This window comes from Ascaphus truei, chromosome 14, assembly GCF_040206685.1.
Source record: "Ascaphus truei isolate aAscTru1 chromosome 14, aAscTru1.hap1, whole genome shotgun sequence".
Classification (NCBI taxonomy): Eukaryota; Metazoa; Chordata; class Amphibia; order Anura; family Ascaphidae; genus Ascaphus; species Ascaphus truei.
In genome coordinates, this window is record NC_134496.1 from 46,387,044 (window position 1) to 46,401,758 (window position 14,715).

General features: G+C 47.5%; 1 protein-coding gene across 4 annotated transcripts in view; it reads left to right on the plus strand.

Moving 5' to 3' along the window:
* The window catches only part of TBL1XR1 (TBL1X/Y related 1), a 102,235-nt gene that overhangs the window by 40,131 nt on the left and 47,389 nt on the right, over nt 1–14,715 (plus strand). The window contains exons 1-2 of one of the 4 annotated variants that reach the window (XM_075570752.1): nt 4,364–4,688; nt 10,110–10,176. The gene's annotated coding sequence lies outside the window, so the exon portion shown is untranslated. Of the gene's footprint in view, nt 1–4,363; nt 4,689–9,521; nt 9,628–10,109; nt 10,177–14,715 lie in introns of those variants that run through there. The other 3 variants (XM_075570755.1, XM_075570754.1, XM_075570753.1) reach the window with 3 other exon arrangements.

Genomic DNA, 14,715 nt, shown 5'->3' on the forward strand with positions numbered 1-14,715 from the left:
ACACACACACACACGCACACAGACACACACACAGTGTCCCACACACACACTGTCACGCTGTGACACACACACACATAGACACAGACACAGACACACACTCACTCACTCACTCACACACTCACACACACTCACACACACTCACCTCTCCTTCTGGCCGCCGCCATGTTAGTCCGCGAGGGAGGAAGGGGTCCTTCCTTCCGCCGCCATCTTAGGTGCCGCGTGGCAGCGGTAGGCTGCCCTGGCCAATGCCTGTCCCCGCGCCAGGGAGGTGAGCGGGAGGTGAGCGGGAGGTGAGGGGAGGTGAGTGGAGGGAGCGGGAGGTGGGTGGAGGGAGCGGGAGGTGAGTGGAGGGAGCGGGAGGTGGGTGGAGGGAGCGGGAGGTGGGTGGAGGGAGCGGGAGGTGAGTGGAGGCAGCGGGAGGTGAGTGGAGGCAGCGGCAGGCTGCCCTGCCCACTGCCTGTCCGCGCGCCGGGGAGGGAGTTGAGCGGGAGGGAGGTTAGGTGCCGCGTGGCAGCGGTAGGCTGCCCTGGCCAATGCCTGTCCCCGCGCCAGGGAGGTGAGCGGGAGGTGAGGGGAGGTGAGTGGAGGGAGCGGGAGGTGGGTGGAGGGAGCGGGAGGTGAGTGGAGGCAGCGGCAGGCTGCCCTGCCCACTGCCTGTCCCTGCGCCGGGGAGGGAGTTGAGCGGGAGGGAGTGAAAATGGAGAGGGAGGTGAATGGAGAGGGAGGTGAATGGAGCGGGAGGTGGAGGGAGTTGAGCGGGAGGGAGGTGAGTGGAGCGGGAGGTGGAGGGAGGTGAGTGGAGAGGGAGGTGTGTGTGATGGGGGGGGGGAGAGGACAGAGAGGTGTGTGTGTGTGTGTGTGTGTCCCCTTTGGCCCGTCACTCCGCCTCAGGCCAATGAGAGGTGTGCGGGGGCGGCCCAAGGGACCAATGAGATTTCCCCTAGGGACACCGGACATCCAGGCAGGCAGGCAGGCAAACATACAGTGCTTTCACTAATATAGTATAAGATATGCAATACGGTGGAGGTTTCTTGTTGCCTTTTTCACCCACCATAACTTAAAACATGGTGGTAAACCCTACAGTCTTGAAAATGCATCAGTGTACAATCAACTTCACACTGATGATACCCATTAAGGTTGAAACGTCTGTGAATGGTTTCTCTGGCTTTGCATCTGATATCTATGCGGTGCTTTAAAGCTGTGTTAACAGCAAGCATTAGCATATATGGGCTCCATGTAACAATGGTTTTTCAGACAAAAGGTGACACGTGTGCTCATTTGCATGTAATTTCCCAGAACCCCTTGCTGCAGTGGAAGCACTGTATGCTGGGGATACTGGTGAAAGGCATGGATGCAGACCTGCCGAAGTCATGTGAATGTGCTCACAAGTTATTTTTATTTGCTATATGCAATATGGTGGAGGTTTCTTGTTGCCTTTTTCACCCACCATAAATGTGTGTCTGTGTATATGTGTATATATATATATATAATTGTAAGCTCCTCGGAGCAGGGACTCCTCTTCCTAAATGTTACGTCTATGTCTAAAGCACTTATTCCCATGACCCGTTATTTATATTATTTGTTATTGATATGATTACCGTGTATATTACTACTGTGAAGCGCTATGTACATTTATGGCGCTATACAAATAAAGACATACAATACAATATATACACATATACCTACACATACTTTTTTGTATGTATAAATAACAAAAAAAGAGAAATATCAGAAAGAGGGATAAAATAAAAAGTTAAAAGATTCTCTTGAAAAAAAATGTACATGGTTCTAAAACTGATTAGTTCCAGTGTTTGAAAACAAAAATCAATACCTATATCGCTGACCATAAATACAGCTACTCCGGTTGATATAATAAATGTATAGTGATGATCCATGCTGCTGTTCAGTAGCCCAGGTGATATAGCATGGCCCGTTGGCTTTGCAGTTTAGCCAGCTGTTGCAACCATATGTCGTCTTCACAAATGCATCATCTACCCGACACGCGTTTCGCCCTTTCCGTTTTGCCAGGGCCGTGTGTGTATATATGAATAAAGCACCATCACTGTGGAATTGGAAATAAATACAGTCTTATAAATTCAAATAGCGAATAATTTGAGTGTTAGGCCGTGCTTATAGTGCTGGCGACGCGAATTCGCCCCAAAACAAAAGCATTGCCGCCGCATGCGCTTATAGTGCACACGACGGCGACAAGCGACGTTGCCGGCGCGAAAACCCGCCGCCGGCAAAATGTGATTTTACAAGAGCCGTCGCGTCACGTGACGGCCCTTGAACAAATCAAATTGTGGGAATCCCGCGATGCGGCCGACCGGCGAAACAACTTTCGCCGGTGGCGACGGTTGACGTCACCCATCGTGTCACCGGCACTGTAACCTTATCTTTACATTTATTTCCCACAAGCACATTATTGTCATAACTGGCTAGGAAAAATAAACTAGTGCGACTAAACCATGATGTTCAGACTGCTTTGATTTATTTGTCTTTAATGTTTGTATGTAAAGTCCTTTCTCTTAATTGCCCAGGCTCTGGGTTTCATCGTGTCAGTTTGGTGGAAATGTATTGACAATTTCTGAAGATGACACTGTGTGAGGCCCCAAAATACTGTCATTGACCTGTCACCATGTAGCAGTGTTTTGTATTGCCTTTTACAGCACAAAAAAATATGTACAGGAAATTACTTTGACAAGTATGAAGTTTTTGAAGTACCAATTATTTTTAAAGTTGAGGGAAGCGTGTTGTTTGTTGTGCATATCTTGCTTAAAGGATTGAATTACTCGTAAAGCAACTAATTGATTTAAAAGCATGTTAACAACTTTTTTTTTTATGATTTGTGCAGTTCAATGTAAAGAGATAAAAGCATTGATTCAAGTGACAAGACTGCGCTGACAATGGTGAAAACGTCTTTAGACATTGTTCTATAACTGTTGCCCAGAAACTTGTAAATATATTTAAAAAGGAGCTGGAACAAGCACGATGCGGGGTAGCGCACCCCGATACGGTGTTAACTACAAGTCATTGGCAGTTAACGCTGGATCAGGGAGATACCCGGCTTTGGGGCTTAGTGAAACCCGACCTTATGCTCTTATTCAGTATCCTGCTTCTTTATTTATAACAACCTTTATATAGCGCCCTTATCCAGAGTGCTGCGCATTAGTTAGTAAAATAATGGTGGCGTTGGATATGCAACATTTCATGTAATGGGCATAGAGTACTTGTTAAGAGGTCTGTAGTGGGCCAGGGTGGGAACATTATAGTCTGGCTATGGATTAGGTGTATTGAGAGCTCGCTTGGTGGGCAGGGGTTGGGGTTAGGTCTCTGGATTTAGTCTTGCCGATGACATGGTGATGGGTCTGACAGTGGGGACAATGGAGCCGATTGCATCGGTGAGGTGGGTGACTTTGGAGGGCTTTGAAGAGAGACTTTAGGAAAGGGTGAGGACAGTGGGATGAGGGAAGTGACGGGATAGGAGGTAAATGTCTTTGTGGTGGGCCGGGGTGGGAACATTATGGTCAGGCTATGGGTTAGGTGTATTGTGAGATTGGTGGGTAGGTGTCAGGTCTCTGGATTTAGTCTTGATGGTGATGTGTCTGACCATGGAGACGATTGGATCAGTGAGGTGGGTGACTTGAGGATTTGGGGGAGACTATAGGACAGGGTGAGGTTAGGGGGAGATCACTTGAGATTAACGGGGATCATGCTTCCTGTGCTGAATGAGATTTTAGCCTCATTGATTTGGATGAAGCTGATCTTTTCTCCAGCGCTGGGAAGCAGCTTCACAGCATTTAGAACATGGGAATTGGTGCAAAGTTTGTCAAACTTCACAGGTATAAGCACTTTACTAGCACATTTAGTTTAGTTAGAGTATCACTACATGTATTACTAATCCACGCTTTGACCCTTCTGCTGCCTGAGGGGCTGGTTGAGGAATGTGTTGCACGCCCCTCTGGCAGCAAAAGGGTTAAGAAAAAGACTTGCCTGTGTGATTTTTTTTTTAAATGTAATAATTATATTTATCCACACAGTATATATAATTTGCTGTGCATTATCTATCGTACAAGGTATTATCTATATATCTTTCATACACATTGGTATGCTGAGAAATGGGATGGGACAGAGAGAGAGTTCCCAGCGCTGGGAGCCGCTGCCTGTGGCTGTGAGGCCCGCACAGGCTCTCTCTGCTGTGCAGCTGGGGAGGTGATTACTGGGGACCACGTGCTGGTAGATGGATGTCTGTACTTCCGGTTCCCACTACCCCCCCTCTTGCAGCCGCATGCCGTTGAAGCACCGGAAATTCACCCCCTGTACGTCACTTCACTGAGCGACGCCACCTTCACCCGGAAGTGCGACGCGTCCCGCAGGCTGTTGTTGAACTCCGGGGGGAGGGGGGGGACAGGGTCCGGGCTTTGAATCACCCGCGCGAGCACGGTGTATGCGCCCCGGGGGTCTGCTCCCTCACAGCCGCCCGGGGGGGGTCTCCCTCACCGGGGGTCTCATCCCTAACAGCCGCCCCGGGGGTCTCCTCCCTCACAGCTGCCCGGGGGTCTCCTTTCGCACATCCTCCCCGGGGGTCTGCTTCCTCACAGCCGCCCGCAGCTTACCGGATCGGGGTGCGGGATTGAATGAGCCGAGTGCGGTGCACACGTGGGGCCTGGATCCCGGCGCGCTGCAGAGTATGTGGGAGGGGAGGGGGGTGTTCATTCATTTATGTACCCTCAGTGATTGGAGGCTGCAGCCCCTTCAACTCATTATAGGGAGGGTATTTACATATGGGGTGGGTAGGAGCAGGACCGTGCACATGGGGGGGTTGTTAACATTTGTTGCCAGTGTGTCCCACAACCCATTGCACTTAAATATACACACACTCATATACACATGTTTCTCTGGCCATCGGGTTTAAAAGCAAAGGTTCAGCTGCTGTGGCCCTTTGACCATTTCGCTGCCGGAGGAGAGCTCTCCACAAATGCGTTACATGCTCTCACGGCAGTGAAAAGGTTAATAAATAAACGGGATGGGCAATGAAGGGGCTCAGCGACGGTCCGCAACGCATCAAACCCCTTGGTGGTAAATGCGCAGCGGCTGAAGACATTTTATTGTGATCGCCGCTGGGTTTCGAGCATTGCAGAATGCTGTCACTGTAAGGGTTAATGAAACCGCCCTCTGCACACTGAGATCTGCTTTTTATTACATACCGTGTGAGGGTTAAATGCGGTTCGCCCCTGACCTAGATCATGTCTTTGGTTGCAAGGCGGTGGAAGGTGCCTCCGGCACATAAAAGGTTTCTAGTAGATTAAGAAAAGTGAAGCCTCTTTCCTGGATTTTTGACAATTAACACGGTAGTAATTGATGGTTAGTTATGTATGTGAAGAGGAAAGCTGGTGGTCCATAACGTGGTACCGGTTTGTTAGCTTAAAGGTCTGTCAGGTCCCAATGACACGGAGTGGTTGGACTTATGTCAGAGCACGAAGCTGAACGCAACTTTGTGGATTTGTACTCGATAAAATAACCATCATATTGTTATATACCTGAGAGTTATAATTTCATATTCTTGTTTTCTGTGCTTTAGTTTTTTGCAGGGTACTGAGTGAGTTATGCTAGAGTAAAAGAAGTAAAACATCAGTCACATTTTTGTCCATCGTAAGGGCAATATTGACACACGTTTGTGACTTGCAGATATGAAACTGGCTCCAGCCTAAGGTTTGCTCTTGGTTTTTATCCCAAGGTAGCTTGGATTTCTCCAGCATTGGCAAATTGAAAGCAGCGGTCCACTCTGATGGTTTTTTTTATTTATTTATTTTTTTTGCAAGGTGCTTGGTATTTTTTTTTTTTTTTAATATACTACACTAACCAGGGGCTCCTTCAGAGCTGATCTGCGGAGTCCCAGTCTCTGGAGACTCTGCTTCTCTAAATGTAACTGTTTTGTTCACAGAGGAAGAATATTTGCCTGGAAAAAACAATATGGTTTCTTGGCCAGACTCACTCTGGCCACCAATAGAAAGCAGCAACATCATCGGGGAGAGGTTCTGACTTTCTGTGGCTGACCCCACAGCCCTGTTGTAGATTTAAAAAGTATATATTCGTCGTACACACTCAAAAAGGAGTACAACCATCTGTATCATTGGGTGGTCCCCAAAGGTTGGGGCACCAGGGATTAGCCCGGGGGGGCACAGAGTTTTGTGTAGGTAAAAAATAAATAATTTAAAGGTGACTGCTGCTTTTAGTTGGTATCGTTGAAATAACACTTCTTTACTGGTGTTTGTCTGCCAAATGTAAAATAATCAGCTTGTTAAACGGCCTGAGATTTTTACATTGCGTCCCCTGCTGTCATTGGAAACGTGTGTGTATATGAATGTATGTATATATGTGTATATGTATGTATGTATGTATATATGTGTGTGTATGTGTATATGTATATATATAAATATATATGTGTGTGTGTGTATGTGTATATATATATATATATATATATGTGTGTGTGTGTGTATATATATATATATACACACACACACACCCCCCCCCCCCCCCCGGAAGATAGAAGATGGCACTCCAGTGGTCTTTGCAAACTTGATTGTTGTACTTTTGCACTATTAAAACATGTTTGCCAATACCACCGTAGTGCTGTCTTCTTTCTTCCCAAATTTTGATATACCCCCAACTTGCTGGGGCTTTCTGAACAACCGTGGCAGCTCTTCACCGTAATTGTGAGTGCATCTAGCCTCTCCTGTATAACTGACCAAACACACATGATATATTTTATGAAGGCCTTTGCATGTATTATTTAATTTACATAGCGTAAACCATGTAGGCCGCGCTTTACATTACAATAGGAGCTAAATAATGTACATGATAAACCATGGGAATAAGTGCAACATGTAAATTACAATGGAAAGCTGAAGGAGACCCTGCCCCAGAGAGCTTACAATCTAAGTGCATGTATCCAGGAACTCTACTCACACCAGCTACCATCTGGTGATACCGGGTAATGTTTGTGAGATAGCTGTGGAGCATCGAAATAGTAACTGACAAATAATACATCCCCGAGAGTTCTTCCCTCATCATGCTTAGCAATGTGATCAGTCGCCTGAGGCAAGCTAAAGGGGAAGCGCCCTACCCAGAGCTGTTTTACAGGGATGGAAAAATCCAGGGCGCCTTAAATTCCCCTCCCCCCGCTCTCCCCCCTCCCCCCGCTCTTTCCCCTCCCCCCGCTCTTTCCCCTCCCCCCGCTCTTTCCCCTCCCCCCGCTCTTTCCCCTCCCCCCGCTCTTTCCCCTCCCCCCGCTCTTTCCCCTCCCCCCGCTCTTTCCCCTCCCCCCGCTCTTTCCCCTCCCCCCGCTCTTTCCCCGACCCCCGCTCTTTCCCCTCCCCCCGCTCTTCCCCCGACCCCCGCTCTTCCCCCGACCCCCGCTCTTCCCCCTCCCCCTCTCTCCCCCCTCCCCCCCCGGCACCTGTGCTGTTTGAAGGGATGACTGTCCTGATTGTCAAGTCACTGCTGCTGCAGGCAGGGTGAGTGAGGGTGCACTGATGCTCGAGCTCGGCACTTATTCTGCTCGGGAGATTTGTGGCCTGCTGGTTGCGTGCGTAGGGGGGCGTGGCCATGACATCACGGAGCTGGTTCGCCCTCATTGCGCGAACTGCTCACGTGACGCGCCAGCAACAAATTTACTTGTCTGCAATCAGTTCAGCGACGTGCGCTCACGCTGGACAAACACATTGTAGCAATGTGTTTGATCGCGCTGAGCGCGCGCCCGCTCAGCATCACCCTGTCGGCAGCCTTAGGCCTCGGGCATGGTCAGCGCTTATGCGCTGAGGCGTGCTACTGCTCATAACTGAGCCCCTGCAGCCGGAAGCGTGCGGAAGCGCGTGTGTCTCACAGTTTTGAAATTTGGCGCTCGCCGGAGCGCAGGGCCGGTCACGTGAGCGGTTCGCTCAATGAGGGCGAACCAGCTCCGTGACGTCACTGGCCCACCCCCGTCCCGCACCCTGACGGCGCGCTGTGTAAGGCTAAGGCCCCGCTCCCTCAGTCAGCGCGCCCGCACTGCAGACAGGAGGGGCGTTGACAGACACAGACGGCAATATGTGGTCTGGAGGGAGCAGGAGCCGGGGCTGGAGTGGGAGGGAGGGGCGTGGTTTAAGCGGAGAGGGGCGTGGTTTAAGCGGAGGGACCAGCTACCCCCTCCACGGGCTCCCAGGCTGCAGGAGGGAGCTGCTGCGGGCTGCCCTACTCACACGCTGACACTCACACGGACGGACACACTCAGGCACACACGCACTCAGGCACACACGCACTCAGGCGCTCACACACAGACAGGCGCTCACACACAGGCAGGCGCTCACACACAGGCAGGCGCTCACACACAGGCAGGCGCTCACACACAGGCAGGCGCTCACGCTACTTTCCCTCCACACTCTCCTCCCCGCTCCCCGAAGCTTCTCCTCCTCCCGAAGCCTCCCCTCCTCATTGGCTCACAGCCACACCACGTGACGCGTCGACGCTTGGGATTACAATTCTCTTGAATCCCCTAGCGGCTGACGCGTCACAGCGTGTAGTGAGCTGTGCAGCCAGGGGGGACTGGGACCAGCTCGGGAGGATTCCCCTGCTGGTGGGGAACGCTCGTGCGGCCACCCGCACCACCGGGCGCAGCGGGTCCCAGGCCTAAGGCCAGGGAAAACACTGCTTTCCCTGAGCCTCAGCCCGCCTCAGCTCGGACAAACTCACTATGTCCCAGGCCTATGTGAGTCGATCGGAGAGCGGGAGGCAGAGGTGCTTGGGGGCGGTGCTAATCTGAGCATGTGTGTGTGTGTGTGTGTGTGTGTGTGTGTGTGTGTGTGTGTGTGTGTGTGTGTGTGTGTGTCTGTCCATGTGTCGCAGATACATAGTGACACAGAGAGGGCAGCGGTGTAGCTGGAAATGCCCTCAACAGCGCCTCTCAAAATGCGACTCAGAGAACTTCTGGCTGGTTCCTAAGTATTTTATATTTTTGGCCAGCCCTGTTTTAATTACTCAGTGTAAGTCGGGGCACATTATTTAATTTTTCATATTTGTGTTGGGTAATCTTTTTTAACATAGGTTTGAAGCAAGGGGTTTCTGAGGCTGAAGCCTATTGATTTCAGCTCAGGTGACCCCTGCTTTCAGAGATACTAACCTCCGTAGGGGGTGCTGATATCTTACAAGTTTTAAAGCTCCCACGCACCGAATGTCAAAGCTTCCTATTGGCCAGCAGCGCACGGGAGCGTTGAAACACCGCCATCACGTGATCACTGCTAGGGGACCGACTACCGGCACCCGATTCGAAGGCAAGTACCTCTGGAGCAGGGGGTCCCCGAAGCTGAAAGTAATGGGATTCAGCTCCGGAGACCCCATGCTTCAAACCTGTGTTTAAAAAAAGAATTGGCCATTTGGTTTGCCTCTTTGATAAATTATTAATCTCAGCACCAACTTCAGATACTAGAAATAAGCTTCTTGGCATTAATTTTGTTAAAGCGTATAGTATCTTGTGTTTATATCAGCAGAGTGACACTGCTGCGACGTTACTGAAATGTTTGGTCGGCATTTCACTTCGCTCAACAAAGCTAAAGTCATTTCTTAATGGTCCCGAACATCTGATACATTCCGGTACATGCAATTTTTACTATGAAATAATACTTGGGGTACATCTGAAAATTGTAACGTTACCTTGACAACGCACCATGCTTTTTCATCACTTCCTTTGATTATTAGTAGGCTACTCTCGTCTCACAGTACCTTTCCTAATTTCCTGAAACTTATCTTTTCAATAATTAAGGTTTGTATAGATTTTTGTCTTAACTTGAGGTCCTACAGCACGGGTGGGAAAAACTGCAGTCCTCGTGTGCCACCAACAGGTTCAAGTTTTAAGGATATCCCTGCTTCAGCGCAGGTGGCTCAGTCTTCGATTGAGCCACCTGTGCTGAAGCAGGGATATCCTTAACTTGACCTGTTGGTGACCCACCTTTTTAGATGTTTATTTCAATGTTGTGTCATGAGCTAAACCTCCTTACCATTATTTATTGAAAGTTACTATATACTTTGTGTATTTATTCATAATTATTAACTTAAAAAATGTTTTTGTTTGCCAGATTTGCTTCTTTGGACTGATCCATTCCTGGCTTAGATCTTCTTGTGTCGTCTCGTGTATCGTATAAGGTAATATAGCCATTTGCTTTTTAACAAAAAAACAAAACCACCCTGTCGTTTTCCATTTCATGAATTTGGTTTAGTGCTTTTCTTTTGCTGTGGGGTTGCACACTGTGTTGACAAGTTTGAGGTCATCAAAAGTAACTGCAGATCATTTAATAATGGCATTTTTAGTGCCCTTTGAATTGGTTATTCAGAATTTATTATGTAACAAATTGGAGCATAGAATAAAAGGTATATTTATGGATTTAATCAAAGCTGGTGGGGCTCATAATTAGTGCAAAAAGAAGGATATAAATATTGTATTGTTGGGGAGTTGTATCAAAAAACAATCATCCAACAAAGTCGGAAGGAATGTTAAAGAATCGCAGAACTATTTAAAGAAGCAGAACATGTAGCACATTGTGATTTAATTTGTATTTTTTATTACAGTATTAAAGCAGGGGGTCTCCAGAGCGGAACTGTGTTCATTTAATCTCCGGGGACCCCCTGCTTCCAGGGATACTTACCACCGTAGGGGGTGCCGGTATCTGCAGCCAGGGAGCTTGTACGGCTAACGAAATGGCAGCTTTAAATATAATGTGGGCCAATAGTAAGCCGTGATGTCGCCGTCCCTTGTGGCTTCCTATTGGCCCATGTGACTGGGAGCTTTAAACTGAAGGCGGATACCGGCACCCCCTACGGAGGTAAGTATTTTGGAGGCAGGGGGTCCCCGCAGCTGAAATTAACTCGGTTCAACTCCGGAGACCCCCTGCTTCAATGCTGTAATAATAAAAAGTTACATCTGCAGGTTTTGCTGCTTTAAAAGGTAGAAAATCACTGGGGATTCTGACATGTAACATTAATGTGCAAGTAACGGAAAATATACTTTATGTAAAGAATGAATGAAAACCATGAAGCAGATGCACGTGCAATAACAGCTGGAAGCTCTCTCAATGCTGCTGCTGCTGCTGAAATCTAAGTGGTACATGATATTCCTATGAATTTAAGAATAGTAATTCTGCTTTATCGTTGCATCGCAAATGAAAGTGATGATCGAGGGCACATGAATTGGGAATGTTATTTGTAATGTAAGGGGTGCTCAACCCCAGTCCTCAAGCATTCCCCCCCCCCAACAGGTCAGGTTTTCAGGATGTCCCTGATTCAGCATAGATGGCTCAATGAGAGGCTCAGTCTTTGCCTGAGTCTCTGAAAGCCGAGAGTTCCTGAAATCCTGACCTGTTGGGGAGGCTTGAGAACTCCTGTGTGATGTAATGTTAAGGTGCCTTGTAGAAGTGATATTACGACTGATCATTGTTGGATGGTTCTACCTTCCCAGTTAACATAATTGTAACATTTGTTTTTATCAGGGAATCATAACTACCCTCTTATGTAGAAAAAAACCCATATAGGAAACACTTTACAAAACGTATATGAAATGGTAACAGTGCAGTGTTACACAATGAAAGGTTATCTGTAATATAAATTGTAAGCTCTTCGGGGCAGGGACTTCTTTTCCCTATGCCTAGCTTTCTGTGGCACTTATTCCCATTGTCCTATTATTTTGTTTTGTATTACTGCTGTGAAGCGCTGTGTATACGGATGGTGGCTTACAACTAAAGATCTACATACGCACTGTATGCCATGTTACAAAGAAAATCGCATCGAAAATCTTTTTTGGTGTTTTCCAAATGCCAGTGCACAACTGTGTGTGAATTTACCTTCCTTGCACCCTCCTCCCCCTGTTTTAGGAAGAGTTACATTTTTGTGGGATGTAAGGTCTGTGTTCCGGTCCTACTGGGGTTCTGTAGGATTGGGTCACATGTCACATTTTAACGTTTTACGGGTCTCTGCCAATGGAGCCCTTGCTGCCCCAATGGAGCTTTCCTGCGGCCCCATTCCTGTGGGCCCATTTGCTGGTATACTGGGTAGTGCCCCATCTCCTTTCCTGCCTGTCTGACACCTCGACCCTTGAGACGCACATACCAGGGGTGGTCGGAAGTGACCTAGGATGCCACAAACACTTGGTTCCACGTAAGCCTGGTTAAACCGCATAGCCAAGCGGAAGAAGGATGCTCAGTGCGCCGAGACTTCTGCCAGGAGGCGCTCAGGAAGTCTGCCTTTTTTATTTTTTTACGACTGCTCAGCAGGTGTTTTTTTTTGCCATAGGCTGCCGTTCCTTTCTGCTATTCGGCTTCCAGCTGTTGTTGTGGTTGTAGCGATGTTGTTTTCTAGTCCTATTCCCAACTCGGAAGGGTTATGGCAGGGTTCTCTTCTCCAGTGCTCAAACGCCCCCAGCACGTTTCCATGATATCCCAGCTTCAGCACAGGTGACTGAATCACTGATTGAGTCACCTGTGCTGAATCTAAGCCCCTGATTGAGCCACCTGTGCTGAAGCTGAGCCCCTGATTGAGCCATCTGTGCTGAAGCAGGGATATCCTGTTAGCCTGACTTGTTGGTGGCCCTTGAGGACTGGAGTTGGCCGCCCCTGTGTTGTATTATACCTTCTTTAACATTGTGGATTACTTAAATGGTAAGATTCCTATTTGATATGCTATAAAATGCAGAAATAATTTTGTATTCATGGATAACATCAAAAGTCTTATTTAATATCTACTTGCATTACCATCTGGAATATTATGATTCAGCAGAGAGGGGCTCAACTCCAGTCCTCAACCCCCCCCCAACAGGTCAGGTTTTCTGGATATCCCTGCTTCAGAACAGGTGGCTCAATCTTTGACTGAGCCAACTGTGCTGAAGCAGGGATATCCTGAATACCTGACATGTTGAGGGGGTTTTGAGGACTAGAGTTGAGCACCCATGGGTTAAGAACCGTGTCCATCTAACAATGCTGTGACACGTAAGAAAGCTTCAGCTAAGTGTAAGAATGTGTTATGCTTTGGCTGTGATCAGCGACTACCAGACAAATACAAAAATAGATTTATGGATTGCTTGAAACATTTGAGTGCTGGAGAAACCCCTACTCAAATGCAGGAATGTATGTGCTGGTTTAAAGGGTGAATGCTAAAGAGCATATCCGCTTTTCAGCAAGCAGCTGAATCGCTAGGACACCTCCAGGGCATCGCAGAGCTGTCTGACTCGGGACGGGCTCACAGGGGGTATTTTTATTTGCTGTGCACTGTACAGTGAAGGGTTTTTGTTACTTTGTTTACTCATAACTTCCGTTGTGTCTGGTTGTAGCCACGTTCCAGCTTAGCATTGCAAGGCCAGTAACCAGCCTCCCACTGAAGAGACCCAAAAGGTTGAAACAAACCTGTCTGTGAGCAGGTTTACTGACTCTGCACTTCTGTAACCCAGGTTATGCTGTAAAGCTGTGCAATGCGGCAGGCATGAGGCTATAGGGGTCCCATGTTAAAATGGATAAGAAGCAGAAAGTGAAGTTGTGTACTCATTTCCTTTTCATTACCCAGAATCCCTGGCTGCAGTGGCAGCCCTGTATGCTAAGATAATGAGGAAAGGCAGGCTGTGGACCCGTCCGAGACGTGAATTTTCAGAAGTGGTCTTTTTTATTTTTGCGTTGTACACTGTACGGTTTTTGACACTTTGTTGTTTTAACACTCGCCATAACTTTGTGTCTGGTTGCATAAGGACCAGATAGGCCCGGGGCCCGCTCTAATCCTAATGGTATGCAACAAATGCCGTTTGATACAGACATGGAATCATCTGAGGAGAAATGTGACGTTACGGAAGAATATTCCACATTCTTACTAGCAGAAATGGACACGTTGGGTAAAGCAGTAAAACGTGAAAAATCCAATGTTCATCCAATCAAATCAGTGCTAAAGTATTGGATATTACGATCTGCATTTTTTAAAACTCCCAAAGCCATATTTACATTTTTATTAAATGTACTGATCAACCTATGGTTCCTACAGCAACCATTTAGAAAGTCCTTTTCACATCATCTTTTGAAACGGGCTCTGAGACACACTTTTTTTTTTTTAACTCTGCCCTTTGGCAACAAAGTATCACGAACAGACCTGTTGCTGTGTTCCAAACAGAAGACTGTATTACTCTGAAAACTGTAACACGGTGGATGTGTTACACTTAATAATATAATGTTACATATCAGTGACAGAATTTCACAGACTGCAGCACAGAGTTAGAAGGCAGCCATTTAGTTAGGCACACAACCAGGATTTTGACAGATTTATAACAGGAGCACCAAACGATTGGCAGCTTGGGTAAGAATTTCGAATTATACATGGTCACACAGTGTACATATAAAAATAAGACAAAGGGGGTATGTAGCATTACTGTTTTAAGACCATGTTAGAGGTTCATGACACAAAAGAGCAGATGTTTATGGGTGTACAGAAAGAAGAGCGTCCCCTTCCCGTGCAGACAGCAGTTAAGGATATTATAGCGGGAACGGCACGTTCCAGATAACATCTGGGGTCTAAACTGTTCCAACCGATCTATCTTTCTTAAAGACGAAGGTTCTCACACGTGGGGTGAGCACCTAAAGATGTTTCTCCAGTAGTTAGTCTAGCAAAGAGAACAACTAATCTCTAGAATAATGGTTCTGCTTTTAAAGACCCCGTAGA